This window comes from Mobula hypostoma, chromosome 19 (assembly GCF_963921235.1).
Source record: "Mobula hypostoma chromosome 19, sMobHyp1.1, whole genome shotgun sequence".
Lineage (NCBI taxonomy): Eukaryota > Metazoa > Chordata > Chondrichthyes > Myliobatiformes > Myliobatidae > Mobula > Mobula hypostoma.
In genome coordinates, this window is record NC_086115.1 from 17045750 (window position 1) to 17072375 (window position 26626).

The 26626-nt window shown below is 46.6% G+C and overlaps 1 pseudogene; it reads left to right on the top strand.

Moving 5' to 3' along the window:
• Positions 1–202: 202 nt before the first annotated feature.
• On the top strand, positions 203–26396 carry LOC134359118 (RISC-loading complex subunit tarbp2-like; annotated as a pseudogene).
• Positions 26397–26626: the final 230 nt, after the last annotated feature.

Sequence of the window (26626 nt, forward strand, 5' to 3'; positions counted from 1 at the left end):
TTGCTTTGTGGGAGTGTTCTGTGGACCGCGACTGCCCTCTGCTGGTACTGCTTTTCTCTGCCGCTGCCGAGCCTGATGCGACTTCCGCCACAGTTCAGTAGCTGTCTGGAGACATCACTCTGCTCTGAACAACTCTCAGATCCCGGGGGCTCTACGCTGCCTTGTAGGGCTAGGGAGGGGTTGGGGGAGATAGCAATAGGCAATGACTACGCTGGGTCCAGCACTGACCCTGAGATCCAACAGTGATGAGATCAGCCTCTCCTGTGAACTCCACACGGGGCGAGGTTCTGGGCTCTTCAGTGGAGGCAGAGACGGCAAACAAGAGTCACAACAAACAGACACGGGGGCTCAAGCCAGCAGACAGGAGGGCAGTGATGGGAATATCGAGTCCGACAGATTGTGGCTGGGATCCAGCTGTTCTCAGATCAAGTCACCACGTTAACATCCTGCGCCTCAGAGCCGGGTACAGGGGTAGCTGAATGGTACTGTAGGTCGCGGGGATGGTGCTGGAAACAGGCCAGGACGCGGCCAGTATTGTGGCCAGTGACTCCAGCGACTCTTTCAGAGATCTGTTATGATCCGAGTTTTCCGACTTGCCCCACATCCCACAAGTTCTCATTTTGTCAAAGGACTAAGTCCATTAGAGTGGGCAGCCGGAGACTTCTTCCCAGGGTGGAAATGGTTAATACCAGAGGCCATGAACGTATAGGGGTGGGCGTCAGAGGCAAGTTTTTTTTCACACAGATAGTGGTGGGTGCGTGATCACGCTGCCAGGAGTGATGAGAGAGGCAAATAAGTTCGGAACATTGGGCACCATAGTAGTGCAGTGGTCAGCGCAACACTATTACCGCCTGGGGGCGCCAGAGTTCGGCCTTCAATCCTGGGTCCTCTGTCACGGAGCGAGTCCCTATCCATCCTCCCCGTGGAATGTGTGAGTTTTCTCCGGGTCCCCCCACAGACCAACGACCGGGTAGGTTAGTTGATCATTGCAAATTGTCCTGTGGTTAGGCTGGGGTTAAATCCAGGGTTGCTGGGCAGCCGACGAGCCGGAAAGGCCCTATCTCTAAATGAAATAAACAGTTAACAAAGTCTTAGATGGTCACATGAATGATAGAAAAATGGGGGGGGGGGCCTATGTGGGGGGGAAGGGGGAGATAGAAATGGGGGCTATGTTGGAAGGGGGATGATAGAAAAATGGAGGGCTATGTCGGTGGGAAGGGGGAGGAATCTGGAGCTCCTGGAGAATTTACGAGCCCCTTGCAGAAGACGCTGGGAATGAACCCCGAACACCAACGCCCCGAGCTGTAATAGCGTCGTGCAAACCGCTACACTACTGTGCTGCTCCCCAGTGCTCCCTCTCTGGGGGGGGGGGGATCTCCTTGTGGGTTCTTAAACATGGAATGGTATTCATGGAGATGGTTCTCCAGATACCTGAGCCAGGGGTTCCAGGGCTGGTTTGAGGATATTGAAGGAGTTGGACTTTTAGTCGTGGGAGGCTGTGGATACAACGGGACTGCCGATGTCTCCATCTGACTAAAATTAACACTGGGTCATTGGGTGCCACCTACGTTGGACACAAGTGATGTCACCAGGAACTAGAGTTGGCAATGGAAGTTTAATTATTGGCACCAGAGGGATCTGTTTCTCAGAGAATAGGAATGGACTTTCTCAGGGTCAGGATATACAAATCTTTTACTGGGCAACTCATCTTACAGGGACTGCAGCATTTTTACTTCTTATGGATTTTAATATGGTCTTGGTTTTATGATTGTTTTAATATTGTCATTTCAGTTTATTTTGCAGAGTTTTAATTGTATTAAATCATAGTTATTTTTGTTTTAAGCTTTGAGACAAACCCGTGGAACCTCTGGCTCAGGGGTGTCAGAAGTGTAGATTGTCTAAAACAAGACAGTCTCTCACAGATGGGTTGCACTGTAACTAACCCGGGTTCTGCCGCCTGCTTCAATTTTAGTTTGGTCTAGCGTCTCACTACGGGAGTCGTAACAATCTCAGACTGGAAACCAGGACCAGAGGGTGAGGTATCTACAGCACATTGTGGGACGTGCACACTCTGCAGGCCGAGTGGATTCGCCAGCAGCTCTCAACGGGAAGGGGCGCAGCGGCCAGAATCTTGCTGACCTCAGGGAGTGAGGGAGTGAGTGAAGATGTCCAGGTAAATCTCCCTGTGCTCCAAGATTGACCATTCGGGGGCTTCAACACTCCTGTGGTTTCTTTCAATACATTTGATTAAACAGCATAGTACAGACCTTTTGGCCCATGATGTTGTGCAGACCTTTTAACCTGCTCCAAAGATCAAACTAACCCTTCCCTCCTCCATAGTCCTCCAGTTCTCTACCATCCACGTGCCCGTGTCCTCGTGTATCCTGCTCTATCACCACCTCGGCAGAGCATTTCACGCACCTAGCACTCTTAAAAAAAAACGTACATCTGACATCCCCTTATACTTTCCTCCAATCACCTTAAAATTATGCCCCCTTGTATTAGCCATTTATTTTCTGGGAAAAAGTCTCTGGCTGTCCACTTATCATCTTGTACGCTCTCAAGTCACCTCTCATCCTCCTTTGCTCCAAAGGGAAAAGCCCTAGCTCGCTCAGCCTTATCGCGGCTAAGACATGCCCTCTGCTCCAGGCAATAGCCTGCTAAACCTGCCTGTAAATCCTAACTCTCCTTCCCATCGCCACACCAGCCCATCCTTTGCTGCCTCCATTGCTATGGAGAGGCCAAACACAGACTGGAAGGACGCCTCACATTCTGAGGGTAGCCTGTAACCCAATGGTAGAAACGTTCAATTTCCCCAAGTTCAGGCTGTCCTCCCACGCACACCCACCCACCTTCCCCAACCCCATCTGATCTTACCTCCGATCAACCCCACTTCAAGGGGGATGTGGGCGACAGGAGCTTGTAAACCACAGAGAGCGGCAGATACCTTGAACGGCAGCCAGGTACAGCAGAAACTGATATGGTGCATACGAGGCTGTTTAGACTGATCCATGAATGTGTAGGAGAATGAAGTGACGTGGATCATGTAGGCAAGAGAAATTTAGTGTGATTTTGCATAGACTTCATGGGCCAAATGGCATGTTCTGTGTTCAGCCACACGAACCAATGGGGAGACCAAGCTGCCAGTTAGAGAGGTGGGATATAGGAGAGCAGAGATTGGGAGAGTGGGCCAGAGTAGGAGCGGGCAGCTGAGGTTTTGACTCGAGAGGCAGAGAGGACGCACAGGTAAAAGTTTATTTTGTTGTTCATCTTGAGCTCCTGACAGTGCAGGTAGGATGGGTGTCAGGACAGGTATGATGGGTGTCAGGACAGGTAGGATGGGTGTCAGGACAGGTAGGATGGGTGTCAAAGCAGGTAAGATGGCCATCAGTTTAGGTAGGATGGCTATCAGGACAGTGAAATGCTCCTCGTGCAAGTTGTGAGAAATTAGTAAACCTCACAGCTTCCCTGTCGACTTCATCTGTGGGAAGTGCGTCCAGCGTCAGCTCCTGACAAACGAAGTCAAGGAACCAGAGCTGGATGTGGAGGTATTCTGAATCTCAGAGCATCGTAGACAGGACTTTTACTGGAAGTTATCTCACCCTAAGGTTTAGGTTTCAGATAGGTGGGTGACCACCAGAGAGAGTAGGGGGAGCAGCCTATGAGTCAGGGTACCCTGTCCCACACCTCTGACAGGAAATGCTGTTGTGTGGAGTGCGTGAGGAGGGCTGGATGGTCTCTCAGGGACTATCAGCCGTAGGCAGGATTCCCACACTGGACTTGGTCTGAGACTCAGACTGGGCTGCAGAGATAGGAGATTCTGTGATCGCAGAAGAAACAGCAGGAAGGTACTATACATTGCCTCCCTGCATGCAGATGAAGGTGTCCCTGAGCAGCTGCAGGATATTGAGGTGAAAGGTGAGCAGTCAGAGGTCACAGTATACATTGGTACGAGTGACCTGGAGATGGGACTGTGTGAGAGTATAAAGAAGGTAAGCCTCAGGACTTGCTGGTGAGTTTCACTGAACAGGATTCTAAAACCCATACTTTGCAGATTGTTAGACTGATTAGTAGCAGCCAATACAAAGTTAAGGTTAAGCAGAGTAGCCATTCTTGGAATGGGCCAGCGTTAGAGTGGGGAGCTGAGGCTTGGCTCAATGGGCTTCAGCATGAAGAGGTGGAATAAGTGGACCAGGTGTGAGAGGGAAGAGCAAAATGGGTTCATGGAGAAGGCAGAGGTCAGAACAGGTAAGGTTTGGGACGTGGCTATGCTGAGAGGGAGTGCCGTGCAAGAAGTGTCGGGGTTTTGGTTCAGGTTACAGTGAGCGGAGGTGATGGTGAGTCATAGAACACTACAGCACATAAACAGGCCATTCAGCCCATCTAGTCCATACCAGATCATTAATCTCCACAGCCACATCGACCTGCACCTGGGACCACAGCATTCCTTACCCATCCCATCCACGTACCTATCCAGATTTCTCTTAAATGTTAACATCAAACCCACATTCACCACTTCTGCTGGTAGCTCATTCCACATTCTTACCCCTGAGTCAAGGTCTCCCTCATGTCTCCCTTAATCATTACACCTTTCACCCTTAAACCACAACCACTAGTTGTAGTCCCACCCAACCTCAGTGGGAAAAGCTTGCTTTCATTTATCCTATCTATACCCCTCATAAACTTGTACACCTCTAACAAATCTCCTCTCATTCTCCAGTGCTCTAGGGAATAACATCCTAAACCTTTTCAACCTTTGCAGATAACTCAGGTCCTCAAGTCCTGGCAAAATCCCTGTAAAATTTCTCTGCTCTCTTGTTCCAAGCAGTGGGAATGGTAGTCAGGGCAGTGGGAATGGTAGTCAGGACAGTGGGAATGGTAGTCAGGGCAGTGGGAATGGTAGTCAGGGCAGTGGTGTGCTCCTGTTGCAGGGTCCCCGATGACTGCAGTTGTGGGAGTTGCAATTCGTTACAGACACATTAACGAAATAGAGCTGGAGCTGGGGGACCTTTGACCTCCAGCTGATACGGAGATGATCGATAGGAGCTACAAGGAGGTAGTCACCCCTAAGATGCAGGAAGGAGATAGCTGATGACTGTCAGGAGAGGGGAAGGGAATAGACAGACAATGCAGGGTATTCCTGTGGCCGTTGCCCTGGATACGTACACTACTTTGAATACTGTTGTGAAGGGGGGGATGATCTACGAGGAGAAGTCACAACAAGCAGGTCTCTGGCATTGTCTGGTTCTGTGGCGCAGGCCGGGGGAGAAGTGCGGTGCAGTGCTGACAGGGGATTGGGTAGTTATGGGAACAGACAGGAGATTCCGTGCGCATGAAAGAGGCTCAGTAGTTAAGGAGATATATTCAGATAGCAGATTCTGTGGGCATGAACGAGACTCCCAGATGGTATGTTGTCTGCCAGGTGGCAGGGTCAGGGGCATTCCAGATCAGGTCCTCAGGGAGAGGGTGGGCATCTAGAAGTTGTGGTGCACGTCGATGCCAACGACACTACTAGGAAGGGGATTCGGTCTCAGAGTGAACGTAGGCAACCAGGTAGGAAGCTGAAAAGAGTGAGTGCAGATTCAGCTGTTTGGCTGCTAAGTGAAGGTGAAGTGGTTTCACCGGTTGGATAGTTGTCATCTGTCCCAGTGGGTGAAGATACCCTCCCTGCTGGTGCACCCTGGGAAACCACTCTTCGTCAGCTAACGGAACTTTGGGTGAGTGCGATGGTTCCCAGCTAGTGAAGAAAATGATGCCAGGGAGGTCTCACCCAATTTTCTCCGCCCCGAGTGGGAGACAAACTGGGGGAAAACCCTCCTGCTGGGTTGCTTGCAAGACGTCCCCTCTACAAATGCGGGCCTGGTGGTTGGACCTTCTCGGCCAGAACCTCAGGAACACAAACCACCGGGATGGCATCTTATATTCTCGTCTTCGAGCTCCCCAGCGGAATTTTCATTCTCCAGTAAGAGGTAGCCCCAGCTTCTTAACTGACGTCGAGGATGACCGTGAAGATAGTTTAGGATTCTCTGGTAGAGCTGTGATAATTATTAATTCACATTTACTGATTTGAATGCTTGCCCCCCCCCCCCAACGCGTTGTTAAAGGTAAAAATTTGCCATTTTCTGGAGTTTTTATGTATTTAGATTCTTTTAGCTCCCTTTTTAATAGAGGTGGTGGTTTTAATGCTTCCGAAACATGGACTATAACACCAGAACTCCAAAGAAACTTAGAAGCAACAGAAATGTGGTTTCTTAGAAGAATGCTGAAAATATCATATGGAGATAGGGTAACTAATGAGACAGTACTCCAACGTGCCCATACAAAAAGATCTGTAATGAGAACATTCAATGAGAGGAAACTTAAATTCCTGGGCCATGTCATCGGAAAGGGAGAAATAGAATGCCTTACATTACAAGACCGTATGCCTGGGAAACGTGGAAGAGGAAGGCAAAGAAGAAAATATATGGACACTGTGAAAGAACTAACAGATCTAAGTGTGCGAGATATCATTGACGCTGCGAGGGATCGTTCAATGTGGAGAGCCATGATCGCCCAAGCGTGTAACGCACAACGCACATGAAGGAGAAGAAGGAGGTGGTTTTAGGGGCAACATGGTTGTATGGTGGTTAGTCTAACACTGTTACAGTGCAGAAACCCAGGTTCAATTCCCACAAGCATGTACATTATCCGCAACCATGTGGGTTTCTTCTCACATTCCAAAGACCTGCCGGGAAGGTTTGTAAGTCAAGGGCATGCTGTGGTTCTCAGGTTAAGATTCTAAATTGGAGAAAGGCCAATTCTGATGGCACCAGAGGGGATCTGCAGAACGTGGATTGGGATGGCTTGTGTTCCGGCAATGGGATGGTTGGTAAGTGGGAGACCTTCTGAAGTGAAATATTGAGAGTACTGTACAGAGTTTGTATATTCCTATATGAAAGACAAGGTGAACAGGTTTAGGAAACCTTCTTTTCTGAGGGACCGAGGCCCTCGTTAAAAAGAAAACTCATATCGTGTACAGGGAGAAAGGATCACATGAGGAACTTAAGTATAAGAAATGCAAGCAAGCAGTTGAGAGAAATCAGGAGGGCTAAGGGCAACATGAGGTTGCTCTGGCAGACAAAGTGCAAAAGAACCCCAAGGACTTCTGTAGCTACGTTAAGAGCAAAGGGAGAGCAAAGGACAAAGGGGGTTCTCTAGGAGGTCAGCCATGAGAGATAAGGGACATCTGAGAACAGAGAATGGTACAGCACAGGAATAGGCCCCTTGGCCCACAATGTTGTGATAACTAATTAAATTAACAATCAAATCGTCAACTGAGCTCTTTTGCCTACACAACGCCTGTATCCCTCCATTTCCTCACATTCATGTGCCTATCTAAACGGCTGTTAAAAATCTCTGATGTTTCTGCCTCTACCGCCCCAGGCTGTGCATTCTAGCACCCTGTGCAAAAAAAAACCGTGCCCCTCACATCTCCTTTGAAATTACTCCCTCTCACCTTAAATACATGCCCTCTGGTACTGGCCAGTTCAACCGTTGGGAAAAGATGGCCTCCTCTACTGCCATGATGAGGCTAAACTCAGGTTGGAGGAGCAACACCTCATATACCGTCTGGGTAGTCTCCAGCCCCTTGGCATGAACATTGAATTCTCCAACTTCCGGTAATTCCCTCCCCCCCGCTTCCCCTATCCCCATGTCACTCTGCCGCCTCCCCCAGCTGCCTACCACCTCCCTCATGGTTCCGCCTTCTTCTACTCCCCATTGTGTTTTCCCCTATTCCTTCTTCACCTTTCCTGCCTATCACCTCCCTGCTTCGCCTCCCCCACCCCTTTATCTTTCCCCTTACTGGTTTTTCACCTGGAACCTACCAGCCTTCTCCTTCCCACCCTCCCCCCACCTTCTTTATCGGGCCTCTGCCCCTTCCCCTCTACAGTTCTGATGAAGGGTTCCGGCCCGAAACGTCGATTCATCGTTTCCATGGATGCTGCCGGACCTGCTGAGTTCCTCCAGCGTGTTGTGAGTGTTGCTTTGACCCCAGCATCTGCAGAGTATTTTGTGTCTTGGAAAAAGATATTGTCTGTCTACGCTATCTATGCCTCACTTAAATTATCTTGAATTATTTTTGCATATTTACTCAGGACACAAAAAGAAGGGAGGTAAAACAGCACTGAGGTCATGGACCATATCCGGATTATGGAAGAGGAGGTACTGGGAGCCTTGAGACAAGTTAGGGTGCATAAATCCCCAAGACCAGACAAGGTGTACCCTTGGTCATGGTGTGGGGGGGGGGTTAGTGCATACAGTAAATTGTAGAGGTTCTGCAGAGATATTTAAAACCCCATTAGCCACGGGTGAGTTGCCAGAGGATTGGAGGACAGCTAATTTTCTTTGTTATTTAGGAAAAACTGCAAAGATCAAGCCAGGAAATTATAGGCAGGTCAGCCTGGCGTTAGTAGTAAGTTGCTGGAAGGTATTCTAAGAGACCTGATATACAGTGGATTTCGGTTCATTGGGACATCATTTAATCGGGGCAGCTGCTTATTTGGGACAACTCTTAAAGAACAAAAACTAATTATGAAAGTAGCTAGGATTCTCTTCATTTATTTGGGACACTATGCAGCTTAATTGGGACAGGAAGTTGTTGTTGAACTAGTGTTTCTCACCAGTGTTAATCGCGTGTACTTTCGTTGCTGATAGATACCACACTGTGCTCAGAATGAACAGTTTTTGAAATAGTGTCAGTTGCGTGCACCTTCGTTTAAAAAGCAGTGATTTTTGCCACTGATAGTTGGCGAGGAATAAGCAGTAAGACAATTCAAAATTCTTTTGCTCACTGCCGCTTCAAGCATTCAGGCTTGGAGATGCCAGAAACAGACGGGAGTGAAAAACAAATGATTTCACTTCTTCAACAAGTTAGAAATTGCAAAGAATTTGAAGGCGTTGAAAATCATTTTGAATGTTACAATGAAAATGAAAATGTGGAGGATGCAATCGTCCATAGCATTGTATGAAGGCAGTCCATTATCTGCACTAAGTGTCTGCGCTGACTTTGTTCAATCAAAAGAACATGGCAGCGTACACTGGGTGAATTCCTCTTTTGATAACTATTGGAATTTATACACAGTTTTATAGTGCTATGGTAATGTTCTAATTTGTCCTGAATTTCATTTAAATACATCTGCTACTCACTTAAACAGCTTATCTTTTTTTATACCTTTTCAACTATTTCCATGAAACCAGCAAACTGGGGCAGCTGCTTATTTGGATCAAAACATACTCATCTTGATGTGTCCCAATTAACTATTTACTTGTACAGACAGCGTATAGATCGTAAGCATGACAGTTTGTGGTAGCTCGGTCCAACCACTTTTAGAGTTTTTCGTGAAGATTATGAACTGTGAGTGGGGCATATCGGGACTTGTCTGCGGAGCAGGAGGCTTCTTGATTATTATTAACATATTAAGGGCCAAGAAAGAGAAGTTCGGTTTAAAGGGAGCAGCCATTGTTGGAGAGGGCTGGGGTTCGAATAGGAGGCATTGGCTCAGCAGGCAGAGGCTGAGGCTACTGTGTCATTTGCAATCATTTATTTGTTTATAGAACTTAAGTTTAACAAGTTCGGCAGGAAGAGGCTGAGTCAGTGACAACAGTGAATGCAAAGCTCAAGAGAGAAGTCACAGTTGGAAAAGATACTTTTTTATTGTCTGTAAATTCTTGGTCCTTAATGCAGTTCAGCCAGGATGTTAGTTAAGGTGATGAAATGCTTCTCTTGCAAGACGTGGGATCTCCCTGATGATTAGATTTGCAGGAAGTGCACCCGACTTCAGCTCTTGACTGACAAGGTCAGGGAACTGGAGCTGGAGCCGGATGTACTGAGGACCATTCAGGAGGATGAAAACCTCATAGATGCGACTTTTACTGAGGTGATCACACCCAGAGTACTGGCTTCAGACACTAGATGGGTGACCACCAGGAGAGATAAGGGGAGTAAACAGCCAGTGCTGAATCCTCCTGTGGCCATTCCCCTCAGCAACAAGTACACCCCTCACCATACTGCTGGGGGGAGTGATTGGAGGGCAAATGACCTATCAGGCAAGTGGCACTGTGGCTGGATCTGAGGCTCACACTTCGCCTTTCCAAGTCAGATGGAGTGATAGTCATTGGACATTCAATAGTTCGGGGAATGGACAGAGGATTCTGTGGCCTCAAAAGAGACACCAGGATGGTGTGTAGCCTGCCAGGTTCTGGGGCCCATGATGTATCGGAGTGGCTGCAGGATATTCTGAAGGGGGGAGAGTGATCAGACAGAGACTGGGGTGCACATTGGGACCAATGGCATAGGTAGAAAGGAGGAAGAGGTCCTGTGCAGTGAGTATAGGGAGTTATGAAAGAGGCTGAAGAACAGGACCTCCAAGGAGGTATCTCTGGATTACTCCGAGTACCACATGCTCATCAGGCAGGAATAGGATGATTGTATAAAATGAACGAGTGTACAAATGATTGTACAAACGAGAGTACAAATGTTTGAGCTGTCATGGTCTGGTCCATGAAGTCCGTGTTCCGGTTCATGGCCCGGTCCATGGTTCCTTGTTCCGGGGTTTCTGGTTTTCCCCAGTTTCTGTTGTGGGCACATGATTCTTGTTTTGGGGCTGAGACATAAATACCTCTGCAAACCAGGGATTCCCTGCTGGACTGTCCTGTTCCCCTTCCTGTCTTTTCCCTACTTGTCTGACTTTCTGTCTGGATACCTCACCTGTGCCACCATTGAGTTCAATCGCCAATGCAGAGATGGAACTGTCTGTTGTTCTTCGGTGTTTGTCTCTTCTTGTCCTTGCCTCCGTGGGGTAAGTCAGGCCATTCTGCCGTTGCCCTGAGGGGGGATCTGTCTTGTCTTGTCCTTGCCTCTGTGGGGTAAGTCAGGCCGTTCTGCCGTTGCCCTGCGGGGGACCTGTCTTGTCATGTCTTGTCTTTGCCTCTGTTGGGTAAGTCCAGCTGTTCTGCCATTACCCGACAGAGGGACCTTTCCCACCTTGGTGTGGAGATGAAATTGAGTCCCGGCTTGTCTAAGTATAAGTCCTGGCTCTATGTCTACGTACTGTCCTGTTTCATGTTGGAATCGTGTCAAAGATGAGTCCCAGCTTTTCGAAGGATAAGTCCCGGCTCCAGGTTGATGTATAGTTCCCAGTCTATCTCCAAGCTCCAACCTCTGAGTTATCAGTCTCCGCATTCCGAGCCTCAAGACCCCAAGCCTGTCTCCAAGCCTCAAGCCTCAAGACCCCAGCCTCCAGTCCTGCAGTCATGTCATGGTCCATGCCAGGTTCTGGGGCCTGAGCCCAAGGCAAGACCCAGGTTCTGGGTCTTTGTCCAGTCTCTGGCTCGGGGTCCAAGCCCAAGTCTGCATTCTTGTCCCTGCTTCTTGTCTGTATCCTTTCACGTCCCTACTCTAGTCAAGTCCTGTTCCTTGTACTTCAGTGTCTGTGTCTTGCATTTGGGTCTGCCTCCAACGCCCCCATTGTGACATGAGCAACTCGAACAGGAGGGTAGGATGTCAGGTTCTTGGATGATTGGAACCTTTTCATGGGCAGGGTTGACCTGTATTGGAGGGACAGCTTGCACCTAAACTGAAGGAGAACCACTATTGTGGCCGGGAGGTTCACTGGTGCTTCTTGGGATGGTTTAGACTCGTTTGGTAGAGCATCGGGTCAAAAAGTGGAGGGGTGTAGATGTCAGGGTCAGTAAAAAACAGGATGGAGCAAAGTGGGATGGGGAGCTTGAAATGTGTGTATTTTTATACCAGGAGTATTAACGGTTAAAGATAATGAAGTTTAAGGGGTAAAGATGACGAGCATGGATCAGTACATGAAACTGATGTTGTGGCCATTACAGAGACTTGGTTGAGAGAGGGGCAGGAATGGGTGCTTAATGTCCCAGGATTTTGATGTTTTAGAAAAAAATGAGAGGGAGGTAACGGGCGGGGGGGGTGAGATTTACTAAATCAGGGACCATATCACTGCTGCTTTTAGGAGGGACATTTTAATGGAGGGCTTGTCTACTGAGACGATATAGGCAGAAGTCAAAAATAGGAAGGGTGGGATCACTCTGAGAGTGTGCCTCAAGCCCACCCCCTCAAATACCACTGGGATATTGTGGAGCAGCTATCTGGCAATTTAAGAAAAGGTGTTAAAACAAAAGGGTTGTTATCATAGGGAGGCTTCAACTTCCCTAATATACAGTGAAGTGAGACCTCCTTAGTACAAGAAGTTTAGATGGGTCAGGATTTGTTAGGTGCATACGGAAGAGTCTCTTAAATCGACGTGCGGATAATCCCACAAGATGAGGGACTGTACTGGATCTGGTGTTGAGCAATGAGCCCGGCTGGATGATTGACCTTTCAGTGGCCGAGCAGGTAGGGAATAGTGAGCACAACTCCTTAGGTTTTAAGCTAGCTGTAGATAAGGATAATTACGGACCTTGCAGGGGAGTATGAAATTGAAGCAGGTCGAATTACGACAGGGTTAGGCAGAAACTAGAGAGTGTTCATTGGGAACAGCTGTTTTTTGATATCCACATCCGATATGTGGTGGTTGTCTGTCGTATACCTGCGGGGGAGTTTTTAAAGTGGAAAAGCTGTTGCACTGGGGGAGATCCATTGTCTTGACCTCAGATGACTGGGTCCAGTGATGCGAGTAGTTGAGACAATGGCGGGTTTCCTTGGTTGTAGTAGACGATCGTGACTTCTTCTGGTCCTCATCATGCCCTTTGCTCTCCGCAAAGCGTTGCAGAACCACCTACCTCTCACATTGACCTCACCCGCCCAGTCTGCCAGAGCTGAGTTTGCATGCTAGGGCAGGCAGGTCCCTGCCTCTCTGAGGTATGAGGTATCAGCCCCCTGGCTTGGCCTGCCTGTTGGAGCAGAGTACCTGTCGCATGCAAACAGCTACTTGGAGCCACATGGGTGAGAGCTGAGTGTCTGGTGGGGACCAAAGGTGACTGCGCCACCCCAGAATGGGAGTGACAAACCCCTTGACCAGAGGTGCTACCCCTCCCTATATACCCCATATACCCTTCATCCAACGTATCGTGGGTGTTTGAAGATCAACTGCTCAGAGCACAGGACAGGTATGTTCCAGTCAGCAGGAAGGACAAGGATGGCAAGGTAAGGGAACCTTGGGTGTCGAGAGAGGCGATGAACTTAGACAAGAAGAAAAAGGAAAAGTTTGTAAAACTTAGGAAGCTTGAATCAAACGGAGCCCTTGAGGATTATAAGGAAGCCAGAAATGAACTCAAGAAGGGAGTTAGGAAAACCAGGAGGGACCATGAAAACAACAGGAATATTGCAGATGCTGGAAATTCAAGCAACACACATCAAAGTTGCTGGTGAACGCAGCAGGCCAGGCAACATCTCTAGGAAGAGGTACAGTCGACGTTTCAGGCCAAGACCCTTCGTCAGGACTAACTGAAGGAAGAGATAGTAAGAGATTTGAAAGTGGGATGGGGAGGGGGAGATCCGAAATGATAGGAGAAGACAGCAGGGGGAGGGATGGAGCCAAGAGCTGGACAGGTGATTGGCAAAAAGGATACGAGAGGATCATGGGACAGGAGGTCCGGGAAGAAAGACAAGGGGGGGGGACCCAGAGGATGGGCAAGGGGTATATTCAGAGGGACAGAGGGAGAAAAAGGAGAGTGTGAGAAAGAATGTGTGTATAAAAATAAGTAACAGATGGGGTATGAGGGGGAGGTGGGGCATTAGCGGAAGTTAGAGAAGTCAATGTTCATGCCATCAGGTTGGAGGCTACCCAGACGGAATATAAGGTGTTGTTCCTCCAACCTGAGTGTGGCTTCATCTTTACAGTAGAGGAGACTGTGGATAGACATTGAAAAGTTCTTGGAAAATTGGATTGAAGAGAATCCCAAGGCATTCTAGACATATGTCAAGAGCAAGAGGGTAACGATGGGGAGGGCAGGATCACTCAGGGATAAAGGGCAGAACACTTTCTTGAATGCAGAGGATGTGGGTGAGGTCCTTAATGCTGGTGGAACGCAGCAGGCCAGACAGCATCCATAGGAAGAAGCGATGTTTCAGGCCGAGACCCTTCGTCAGGACACTGATGTCCTGCCGAAGGGTCTCGGCCCGAAACCTCGACTGTGCTTCTTCCAATGGATGCTGTCTGGCCTGCTGCGTTCCACCAGCATTTTGTGTGTGTTGCTTGAATTTCCAGCATCTGCAGATTTCCTCGTGTTTGAGGTCCTTAATGAGTACTTTACATCAGTATTTGATAAGGAGAAGGATGTGGAGGATAAAGGGAACAGTGCTGAATGTACCAATTAGGACACTGAGGAGATAATGCTGGGTCTTAAGCATTAGGGTGCATAAATCCCCAGGGCCTGATGGGATATACCCAGGATATTGAGAGAGGCAAGAAGAGATTGCTGGGGCCTTGCCCAATATCGCCATGTTCTCTCTAGCCACAGGCAAGGTCACAGCAGTCTGGTGAGTAGCTAATGTTGTTCCATTACTCAAGGAAACCAGGGATCATCCTGGAAACTATAGACTAGAGGGTCTCGCGTCAGTAGCAGGGAAGTTACTGCAGAGAATTCTTAGGAATTGGATTAATGAGCATTTGGAAAACCATGGCCTATTTAGGGAGAACAAGCATGCATGTGTGTGGGGCGGTTGATGTCTTTTAAGAGGTGTTTAGATTGATACATGAATGGGAGGGAAATGGAAGGATGTGGACATTGTGTAGGCAGAAGAGATTAGTTGGCCATGGCACAATGCTGTGAGCCAAAGGGTTTGTACCTATGGTGTACTGTTCTATGTTCTATATTCTATATTACCAGGAAAGCTAATTAAGGCAGAGTACATTGTCTGCGTGGACTTTAGCAAGGCCTTTGACAAGGTCCTATATGGAAGATTGGTCCAGAATGTTCAGTTGCTTGGCATTCAAGATGAAGTAGTAATTTGGATTTAACATTGGCTTCATAGGAGAAGCCAGAGAGTGGTAGTAGATGGTGGCCTCTCTGATTTGAGGCCTGTGATCAGTGCTGTGCCACAGTGATCACTGCCGAGTCCGTTGTTTATTATCTATATCAATGATCTGGGTGATGATGAGGTAAACTGGATCAGCAGATTTACAGATGACACCAACACTGGGGGCATAGTGGACAGTGAGGAAGACTATAAAAGTTTCCAACATGATCTGGGCCAGCTGGGAAAATGGGCTGAAGAATAGTAGATGGGATAGGGAGGGCTATGATCTGGGTGTAGATGGATTGGACCAGGATAGCATTGACTAAATGGGCTGAAGGGCCTGCTTCTGTGCTGTAGTATTCTATTATTATACTGAATTATCTAATAAATGGGGTCAAGCAGAATCAGACCTGGCATTTGTATCAGTTGATTTGTCTAAGGCCTTTGATTCTGTTGGCTATACAGCCCCCCACACTGGGCTCACATCGAAGTTTGCCTCGTTAGCCGGCCCTGCTAACAGCCACAGGACTCAGCAGTAAGAAGGCCACCTTTCATAAACAATAGGCGTCTAGGGTCAGTACGACTTGGGGTTGAACCAAACAGGAACGTTGTGATGTTCCAATTAAAGAAACCTCGATTTGAGTGAATGCTGGGTAAATACTGCCCATACACAATTGTCAGTCGGCAAGAAATAACAGCTAGTACACTGCATAAAATTATAAAGAAGGTATATTTATGTTTGTACAAACTTCAGCTTTATCGAACATTGAGTAGGAAAAATAAAAGCACCCATTACAATTAACCCAGTCCAAATGTGCATATCGTTGGAGCTCATCTTGAAGTTGTATTTTTACTCACACTTTGGACCAACGGACAGTCTGCGTGAAAGCACACGCCACATTCTGAGCTTCACTCCACATCCATCTTGAACAAACGGGCTCTCTCTATCAGATTACTGGCCTTTCCTCCTTGGAGCCATTCACCTGCACAAAGCACCTTGTGCAACAGGGATGCTCCTTCCCTTGGCGTCCTCAGCCATCTTCCCTGCTGTCCCCTTTGCCACAAGCCCCCACCGCTCTCGGTCGCAAATCTCTCTCCACCCAGCTTTCTCCAGAACCTTCTCCCAATTCCACCATCCTGATTGGCAGACACAAGATTCTCAGTTGAACATCATAGCCTCTTACCTTTAGCCAAAACCCCAAACATGCTATCAATGGGACACACTGCTTCTACAGAAAGCTACTAAGTGAAATGCCCTATAGCATTAGCAGTAAAAATCTTAGCTAGAGCATTACCGCAGTAAGCTTATTGTTAAAGCTTTGGGCTGGATAAGTGTTCTGAGAGCCCATCACAGGCTCCTGCACTCATTGAGATTGGAAAGACCAATACCAGACCCATCCCTAATTTGGGGGAAGTGGGGGGCAAATGGATTAAACAGGGAAATCCACTTTCTCCCCCACATCATTCAGTATTATTTTATGTTCATCAGATAGGGACAGTCTTGTTTACTTCTAGATGCAATATATATTGTATATCCTGCTCTCTTTGGCCTTAGAGGGCATGGCCTTTGGCTGACTCTCAAAACAGCATCTCTAAAAACCTCAAGATCCTTAATCTTTAGTAAAAAGGTGGATCTCGACAAGACTTAAGGATTCCAGCAATATTCCCTCTGAGGTGTCCGTGTGCGTGTCCGTGTGCGTGTGCGTGTGCCTGCACACATCTTTCACCACTGGTGCACAAACGAATTTAAGTTGCACACAAAAAGCTGTCACTACAGATTTTAGAACTGGCTTATTTATACTGTTTCTATTGAAGAAAATATTGATTCACTGTATTGAATTCCAAAGAAGCAAAGGGTATGAAGCGTTAAAGAGCTGCTAGTTCATTTAAAGTAGAATGGCTTAATGAAACTGCTACACCAAAATCTCATGAGGTCAGGAACGTGCAGCTAAGAGAAATATTTATCTACTGTACATTACAGAAACTGGTATTACCTGCGTGTATTGTTGCGATGCCGAAGTTGCTGGAGAATTTACAGGTGGGAAGAAGTTGAGTGATATTTGGGAACTCGACTTTTTAAAGCGTTATTTAGCAAGCGAATCACGTATGGAAGGTGTGCAAAAGCTCCAACGAGGAAGTCCTTCATTACCTGCTATAGGCCTACTACATATGTTTTGTAAGAGTTCTGATGAACGAGAGTAAAACTGATCAAACCCAGAGGAGATCAAAATTCTTGTCCACAGTATTTTGCTAGTTGTTAAAATGAATACCTCCATATATAAAATTCAGTGTGCATAGGTTGTTGTCACTGGGCAACAATTGGACAGCACAAGATTTTTGAGCACACTGGTCATTACAAATTAGAGGGAAGATTGCATAGGATATGCAAGAATAAAATATTCCTGTTTAACTTCATCTTTAGTTAACTACTTAACAATGGAAAGTTACATTTTACTGCCTGGGTGAATAGGGAAAATACCCTGGAGATAGGATTGACCCCTGGATAAAATGTTTGAACATAGGACATAGACCAGTACAGCATAGGACAGGCTCTTTGGGCACAGTGTTGGACAGAACAAATTAAATTAGTAATCAAATAGCTAACTAAACTAATCTCCTCTGCCTACACAATGTCCATATCCTTCCATTTTCCTCACATTCATCTGCCTACCTAACCACCTCTTAAAAGTCCCTAATGTTTCTGCCTCTACCATCACCCCAGCCTGTGCATTCCAGGAACCCACCTCCCTCTGTGTAAAAACTTGCCCCTCACATCTCCTTTGAAATAAACCCTTCTCATCTTAAATGCATGCCCTCTGCTATTAGATATTTCAACCCTACGAAAAATATATTGCCATGCATAATCTTATAAACCTCCAACAGATTTCCCCTCTAGTGATTACTGGGATGATAGATTCAAGGGAGAGGGTAATAGGCTGAAGCCTATCCAAAAAGGTAGAAGTATTTAAGACCTACAACATCTCCCCAACTCTGTTATTCATTCATTTAAAATGAGGCTCTCCAGAACGTCTCAGTCAAACTTGTCAGGATGAAAAGGAGCTTTATTAACGAAACTTTTACACCTTCTTAAGTATACAAATGATGCATTTTTATACTCCAAGATTAGGGATGGGGGAATTATCGATTCCCAAATTAGAAACTCCATTTCCCTATCAAACATTAAGATATATAACGATTTTATGAAATCAAAAGACAATGATTGATCGGAGTTTCCAATTTTGTTGGGATGATATCAGATATTATTAATAGACATTATACGTTAGATTGTCTCAATGACACCAGTATTATTGATGTTATTAGAGGTGTTATAGATAGGATAGCAGTGCACGGGAAACACAGGAGGATGTTGTGTTTGAATAGTGGAGGGGGCCAAGCCACAGAGGATTGTAGTTCACTACAAAAATGACCCCCAGTCCAATGGCCGAATGAGAGGTTTTACAACTCTGAGACAGTCAAATAGTCCTGTCAGAATAAAAAGCAAGGATAAAAGGTTTTGGGAACCTTGGTTTTCAAGAGATATTGAGGCTTTGGTTAAGAAGAAGAAGGTAGGTCAATGTCTAACCAAAATAGAGTTTTTGAGGAATTTACTGTGAAAGTTGATGAAGGCAAGGCAGTGGATGGCGTCTACGTGAACTTTGGCAAGGACTTTGAGATGTCCCACATAGGAGGCTGGTCAAGGCGTTCAGACACTTTGGTAGTCAGGATGAGGTAGTAAATTGGATTAGACATTGGCTTTGATGGAAGAAGTCCAAGAGTGGTAGTAGATGGTTGCCCCCTGCCTGTGACAAATGATGAGCCGCTGGAATCCGTGCTGGGCAAGTTGTTGTATGTCATCTACATCAATGATCTGGATGATAATGTAGTAAGCTGGATCAGCACATTTGTGAATAACACCTAGGTTTGGGGTGTGGTGGACAGCGAGGAAGACTGTCAAAACTTGCAGCGGGACCTGGACCAACTGGAAAAAAATGGGCTGAGAAAGGGAGGTGGAATTTAATGCAAACAAGTGTGAGGTGTTGCGGGTTGAGGGCATAAAGCAGGGTTTGACATGAGCAGTGGGGCACTGAGGAGTGCCGTGGAACAAAGGGATCTGGAAATACAGATCCAAAAACCCTGCACAGTAGTGTCACATGTAGATAGGTTTGTAAAGAAAGCTTTTGGCACATTGGCCTTCGCAAGTTGAAATACTGAGTACAGGAGTTGGGTTTTTATGTTGAAGTTGTATAAGAAATTAGTAAGGCCTAATTTGGAGTACTGTGTGCAGTTTTCATCACCTACATGGAGGAAAGATATCAATAAGATTGAAAGAGTGCAGAGAAAATGTACAAGGATGTTCTCAAGACTGAGGACCTGAGTTATAGGGAAAGGTTGAATAGATTATGAATTTATTCCCTAGAACAGGGATTCCCAGCTTTTTTTATGCCATAGACCAATACTATTAAGCAAAGGGTCTGCAGACCCCAGATTGGGAACTCCTGCCCTAGAGCATGGGACAATGGAGGTTGATTTCATAGAGGTGTACAAAATTATGAGGGATACTACTACTACTACTACGTCAACTCAGGCCTAGGGGGCCGGCATCGGGCACGATGACAGACTCTCCACTTCTCCCTGTCCCTGATCAGTGTGTTCAGTTCATCTACATCAGCCGCGCCGCTGTCTTCTAGGAGCGTGTTGACCATAGTCTTGGGAGGGCACCCAGGGTTCATCCTCCCAAGTCAGGGCTCCCATATGATGACTAGGCTGGCAGGTAGCTCAGGGTGGCGTAGACAGTGCCCCGCTAGTTGCAGTCTTCTCGCCTCGATTTTAGTGGTGAGCATCGGTAGGTTGTTATAGAGCTCGACGTTCGTCATGTGCTGTTGCCAACTCTCATCAAGAGCCATCCGGAGCATTCATGTATAGCAACCATCTAGAGACTTTCGCATAGTCTTGGTGAGTGTCCACGCCTCGCATCCGTATGTGAGAATGGACTCTATGACTGCTAGGAAAATCCTCTTTTTAAGCCCTCTGGTCAGGTTTGACTTCCAGATTTCCTTCATGTCGTTCATAGCCCTCCATGCCAGTGCCTTCCGTATCTTTATGTCCTTCTCCGAACTCAATATTCTTGACCTGGGGTACTTGTAGTCGAAGACCTTCTTAATGGTATCATTCTTTACGGTCCTCAGAGTACTTTCATCGCAGTTAAATGCCATGTACTCTGTCTTTTTAGTGTTTAGGTGAAGTCCAACTTTATTGCACTCAATTTCCACCTTTGTCAGTAGATGCTGTGCTTCCTCCATCTGGTCAGAGAGCAGGACTATGAGGGATATAGATAGGGTAATGGCAAGGAGGCTTTTCCACTGAGGTTGAGTAACACTAAAACTAGAGGTCATTGGATAATCATGAAAGGTGAATTGTGTAAAGGGAATCTAAGGGGAACTTCTTCATTCTAAGGGTGGTTAGAATGTGGAATGAGCTGCCAGTGGAAGTGGTGGATGTGGGTTCGATTTCAGTGTTTCAGAGAAATTTGGATAGGTACATGGATGGAAGGCATATGGAGGGCTATGGTCTGGTTACAGTTCGAAAGGACTAGGCAAATTCATTGTGTGGCAATGGACTAGTTGAGCCAATGAGCCTGTTTCTGTGCTGTAGTATTCCGTGACTCAGTGATATCACAGATTAGATATTCCAGTCAAACTTGTATCCCGCTAGGAATTTACCCCTGTTAGCTACACCTAATGAGATCTTCTTCGGCTATCCATCGATTTTGATGTTGACTGTGCTGGGAGTTTAGTCTCTGCAGGCACGTTTATGGGCCACAAGACCAGCATTGGATCGGCACTGTCTCCCACATCGGTTGCATTTGTGAGTTGACTGGTCTAGCACCAAATGTCTCCGTTCACGACCTGCCTCACATCTCTTCTGCCTTTTCTCCTCGATAGCTGGGACTGACTTCTTGACAAGGCAGTGCCAACTTCTTCTATCCAAAGCATCTTTCTCCCAGCTGATGAGATAATCTAATGAGATAAAGAAGTGCAGAAGGTGTGGGTCAGTCAGGGAGAGGCTAAGTCATCGATCTGGCCTGTGCCTCACAGTGAAGCAGCCATGAACTCACCAACATAACAGGAGCTTGGGTTTACACTCAGTGGCCACCTCATCAGGCACAGGATTGGAACCCGGTGTGATCCATCCACCTTAAACTTCAGTGCATTGTGCATTCAGAGACGCTCTTCCGCACATCACTTTTGAAACACTTGGCGGTTTGAGTAACTGCCACCTTCCCGTCAGCTTGAACTAGTTTGCCCATTCTCCCCTGACCTCTCTCATTAACGGCGTTTTCACCCACAGAACCGCTGTTCACTGGATTTTTTGTTTTGTTTTTCACACCATTCTCCGTAAACTCTAGAGACTTGCGTGTGAAAATCACAGGAGATCAGTAGTTCCTGAGATACTCAAGTCACTCTGTCCGGCACCAACAGTCATTCCATGTCAAAGTCACTTAGATCATATTTTTCCCCATTCTGATGTTTGGGCTGAGCAGCAAATGAACCTCTTGACCACATCGGCATGCTCTTATGCATTGAGTTGCTGTCACACAATTGGCAATTAGATATTTGCATTTATGAACAGTGTACAGGTGTACCTAATAAAGTGGCCACTGAGTGTGTCTAAAGGTGCCGTGCTGATTTTACTGTTACCAATGACCATAGGTTTCTCAATCACGATGACTGTTCTTGGATTCAGGCATTGTTTCTAAGGATGGAGGAGCAGCTGCTGAGGATGTTTCTGTTAGATTTAAAAATTACTCCAATCCCCTGGGCACCACTTTCATGGAAAAGATCAATGATATAAACACCTTGAAGGGCAATTTTAATTTTGCTAAGGTTGAGTTCTATAGTTTTATAATCAGCAGAAGTACATGGTTTCCTGAAAATAAGTATGATGAATGTTCTCAGCAACAACATAAAGCAGTATAGCAGAGTGCAGACCCTTCAGCCCACAATGTCATGCTGACCTGTAAAAACATACTCCATGATCAATCTAACCCTTCCTTCCTACAGAGCCAATAATCCTCCATCTCACCTGCCAATCACTATCCTCTGCAGTTCATCCCCTTTCCCTTTCTCCTGTGGTCCATTCTCCTTTCCCATCAAATTCCTGCACCTTCAGCCCTTTCCCTCTGCCACCTATCACCTCGCAGCTTCCAACTTCATTCCCGCTCCTCCACACACCTACCTTCACCCTCACCTGGCTTCATCTTCCACATCCTAATTTGTACATTTTCCCCTCCCCATACCTTCTTATTCTGGTTTCTTCCCACTTCCTTTCCAGGGCTGATGAAAAGTCCTGGCCTGAAACATCAGCTCTATTCCTCTCTACAGATGCTGCCTGACCTGCTGCATTCCTCCAGCATTTCGAGACCTTATGGGACAGTACGATATTTGGGGAGAGGACAAATTACAACGCCAAGCAGGAGCTGGGAAGAGTTAATTGTGAACAGTTGTTATCGGGCAACTCCATATATGACAAAGCCCAGCTGATCACATTTCTGGACTGCCAATAAAGTAAGGGAAAGATAATGGCATGGTAACACCATAGGTTCCCTCCTCGTCACACACCATCCTGACATATCACTGGTCTTTCATTGTCACTGGGTTTTATCCAGGAACTCTACCTCCCAGGGTACTGTGGGAGGATTTTCACCAGAAGGCTGCTGTGGTTCACCATGTTCAAGAACAGGAAGGGCAAAGAATGTTGGGCTTGACAACATCAACATCCGGAAATGAATGGGAAAACCAGGAGAATGGCAGTAAAGGAGGGTGAAAGGATTGCTTTCATCCACCAATCCTACATTACTTTAAAAACTGTCTGCAAGGTTTGTCCACTTTCACCAAACCCAAGGTATAACCATGGGTGCATGCATGGACCCCAGTTATGCCAGACCTTTTACCAATTACATGGAACAGCCCATGTTCCAATCCTACACTGGTGATGCTTCACAACTCTTTCTGCACTACATTGACACTGCATTGATGCTGCTTCCTGCACCCACGCTAAGCTCATCAATTTCATCAACTTTGCTGCAATTCCACTCTACCTTTAAATTCATTCGGTCCACCTCTGTCATCTCTCCACTTCCTCAGTTTATCTGTCTCCATTTCTAACTGACATCTGTTACAAACATACTGGCTCAAAGTTATCTTGACTATACTTGCCACCTGTCACTTGTAAAAATGTTATTCTCTTCTCTGTTTCTCCATCTCTGCCACATCTTTTCTCATGATAGGGCTTTCCACTCTAGATCACTGAGATGTCCTCTTTTCACGCAACAGTATTTCCATTCCACCATCCATGCTGCATGTATCCACACCTCCTCTATTTCCCAGCCATCTGCCCTCACCCTATTGTAACAGGGAGAGGATTCCCTTTGTCTTTACTTATGCCTCAGTATCCAACACATCATTCACCATAACTTTTGCCAACTTCAACGGGATCCCACTGCTAAACACATTTCACCCCTCCCACACCCTCCATTGAGATTTACTCTCTATGTGACTCCCTCGTCCATATGTCTCTCCCTTCTGACAATTATCCCTGCAAGTATGACAAAAACTACACCTGCTCCTACATCTCTTCCCTCACCACCATTCGGGGCTCCAGACAGTCCTTCCAGGCAATACAATATCTAAGTAGATAGGTACTCGGAACCAGATGGGATAGACCACCCACTCCCACTCCTTCAGGGTATTATGGAAATCAAGGGAAGAGATTGATGTGCCCTTGGCAATGACCTTTGCATCCTTACTAGCCACAGTGGTAGAACCAGAAGATTGGAGGATGGAAAACATTATTCCTTTGTTCAAGAAGGGTAATAGAAATAATCATGTTAAAAATGGACCAGCAAGTCTTACACCAGTGCTGGACAAATTACTGGAGAGAATTCTTAAGAGACAGGGTCCCTCAGAAGTTAGTAGATAAACTGTCTTCTTTGGGTCTCTATACCTCTCTTTAACTGGATCTTGGACTTTTTAACAGAAAGACATCAGTCAGTCTGTGTTGGCAGAAACATCTCTAGCTCTGTCACACTGAACAATAATGCCCCCCACCCCCAGGCTGCGTCTTTGCAGCCACTGTTCACACTGATGATACATGACTTGTACTGCCAAATCGTATTCAAATTGAATCACCAAGTTAGATGATGACTCAACAATGGTTGACCTCACCAACAACAGGTTGGGGGCCTAACATAAAGGGAGCAGGGGTCGCCCCGAAATTATGGAAAGAGGGAAACGTGTTGGAGTCCTTGTTCGACTGAGTCAAAATCTCTGGCAACCGATCTTAACCTCCCAGCTGTGCACAACTGGCAGAATATAACCCCATGGGAGCCCTACAGGAGATGGTGGTTCAGAAATGATGGAGACTCCAGATACACAGTGACTCAGGAATCGGGCTCTGTCCACAGGAAAGAGTTTACTATGACCCACAGAATGGACAGATTCTTGGAGATATTATGTTTGGAGCACCATGTTCCTTAGAGTATATGTAACTGAACATCTCACCTGATTCCTCAATATTGGTCACAAAAGCATAGCAGCTTCTACATTTCCAGGAGTGACTGGGATGAATGAGGTCCTACCCCATTCTAACCGACAGACTCCTGGCTACCTGTGTTAAGGAACTGGGCTCACTTGTCATCCAGGGCATCGAGAGCTACGTAGATCAGGATTTTATTGAGATGGTCTTACTTAAGGTGCAGGCTGCAGACAGTTGGGCGACTACAAAGAAAGGCAGTGTGGGCAGGCAATGCATGTAACCTGAGGCCATTTCCCTTCAGTCCAGTAGCTCCTTGGATAATGTTTGGGGAGGGAGGGAGTAGGTGGGACTCAGTGGCATATTCAGAATTACGGTCAGCCCTGAGGCTCCGTAGGGAAGTCAGCACAGGCAGACCAATAACGGAAACTTAATGGAGGAGTGAATAAACCAGTGAGACTCGTGAATGGTGTGTTGTCTCCCTAGTACCAGGAAGAAGGCTGCCTGAATGACTACAGGACATTGAAAGAGAAGGTCAAGCGACCAGAGGTGAGTTTAGATTCTTTTCAATTCCTTGCCCTCATCTGTCATCCAGACATGCCACACACATCAGTTTTACCACCCATCAGTAAGGGAAGTCCCTGTTCAAGAGCTCTTTAAGCAGGGGACCTTCCCCTGAGCACTGTGCCTAGGTGTTACACAAGGCAGTGCCGTGCATTACATTTTTGAGCTGGTTCACTGAATGACTGGCCACCTTTCCTTTTTATGATCGGGAGGTGTCAGTGTACCATGTGTATACAGAATGTGAGAGTTTGCAGCTTATATTTGAAAATCTGACCACATTCTGGCTACACTTCAGCCCCATGCTCCTTATCTACAGTTACCGTGTACGAACGTGAGTGGGTTGCGGGGACTCACCTGGTCATTTTCCTCCTGAGCCTGGCCAAGTTTACCAAGCCAGCCCTTCGTGAGCAGTCGAGGGCAGAAGCTAAGCAGACTGCCTGCCACGCTTCCGGGGTTACATCCATGCCCGGGTGTCCCTGGAGAAGGAACGAGTGGTCTCTCTGCGCACAGTTGAAGAGTTCTGTGAGCTGGGACCCTCAGGGGCTTGAGTGCCTTGTAGACACTAATAATCACATTTTAATTTGAAACTGTAAGTAGTTATAATTCCTTGATTATTGAATAGTGTTTTTGTTAGTGAACTTTTGGTAAGAAAAATATCAGGTCTATGGCAGAGTCATCTCCCTGAATGTACACTCATCTCTGGAGCAGCTGGGCAGAAAAGGCACTTATGTCAGACTATTGATTATTGCTGGCCTCAAATCTCGGAAGGACACCTATTAGATTACTATAGGATTATAGAACAAGGATAGGAAAGACACCATGTACGACCTCCAGAAGGCAGAAGGCCAAGCCCACCAAAATAATTTCATTTTCTGAGTCACAATTGGAGATATTAACTGCACAGGTCAGATGCCTAGCAAAAAAGACAGCACAGCACAAGTCAACAAATGTTAGCATGTAATTACTAAAGGAAGGAAACATTTTGGATGAAGTCAAAATCTCTGGCAACCAATCTCAAAGCTGCAGCTCTACGCAACTGACAGATGTAACCCCGTGAGAGCTCTACATAAGAGAGCAGTTCAGAAAGAATGGAGATTCCAGAATACATAGTGATTCAGGAATTGGGTCCTGTCCACTGGGAAGAGTTCACTATGACCTGCAGAGAGGAGAGATTCTTGGAGATCGGAAGCTGGGCGTCAAAAAGCTGGCACACTACAATACTGCTATCAAGATCCATGATGTTCCAGTGGATCAGACAGATGGGAATGAAACTGAGTTGCTTACAGGAATAATTTACACTTACAGGAATATTATTTTTAAGTCTAAATGTTTTTAATGCTCCTAGGAGTTCATATACTGACAGTCTCACCTGGTTCCTAAAACACCACCTCTTTAGTCACGACAGCACAACAGCGTCTACATTTCATAGGGTAATTGAGACAACAGGGGCCTCGCCTCATTCTAACCACAGGCTCCTGGCTGCCTGTGTTAAGGAACTGGGCTCACTTGTCATCCAGGGCTCTGAGATTCACAGATCAGAATTTTATTGAGGTGGCCATACTTCAG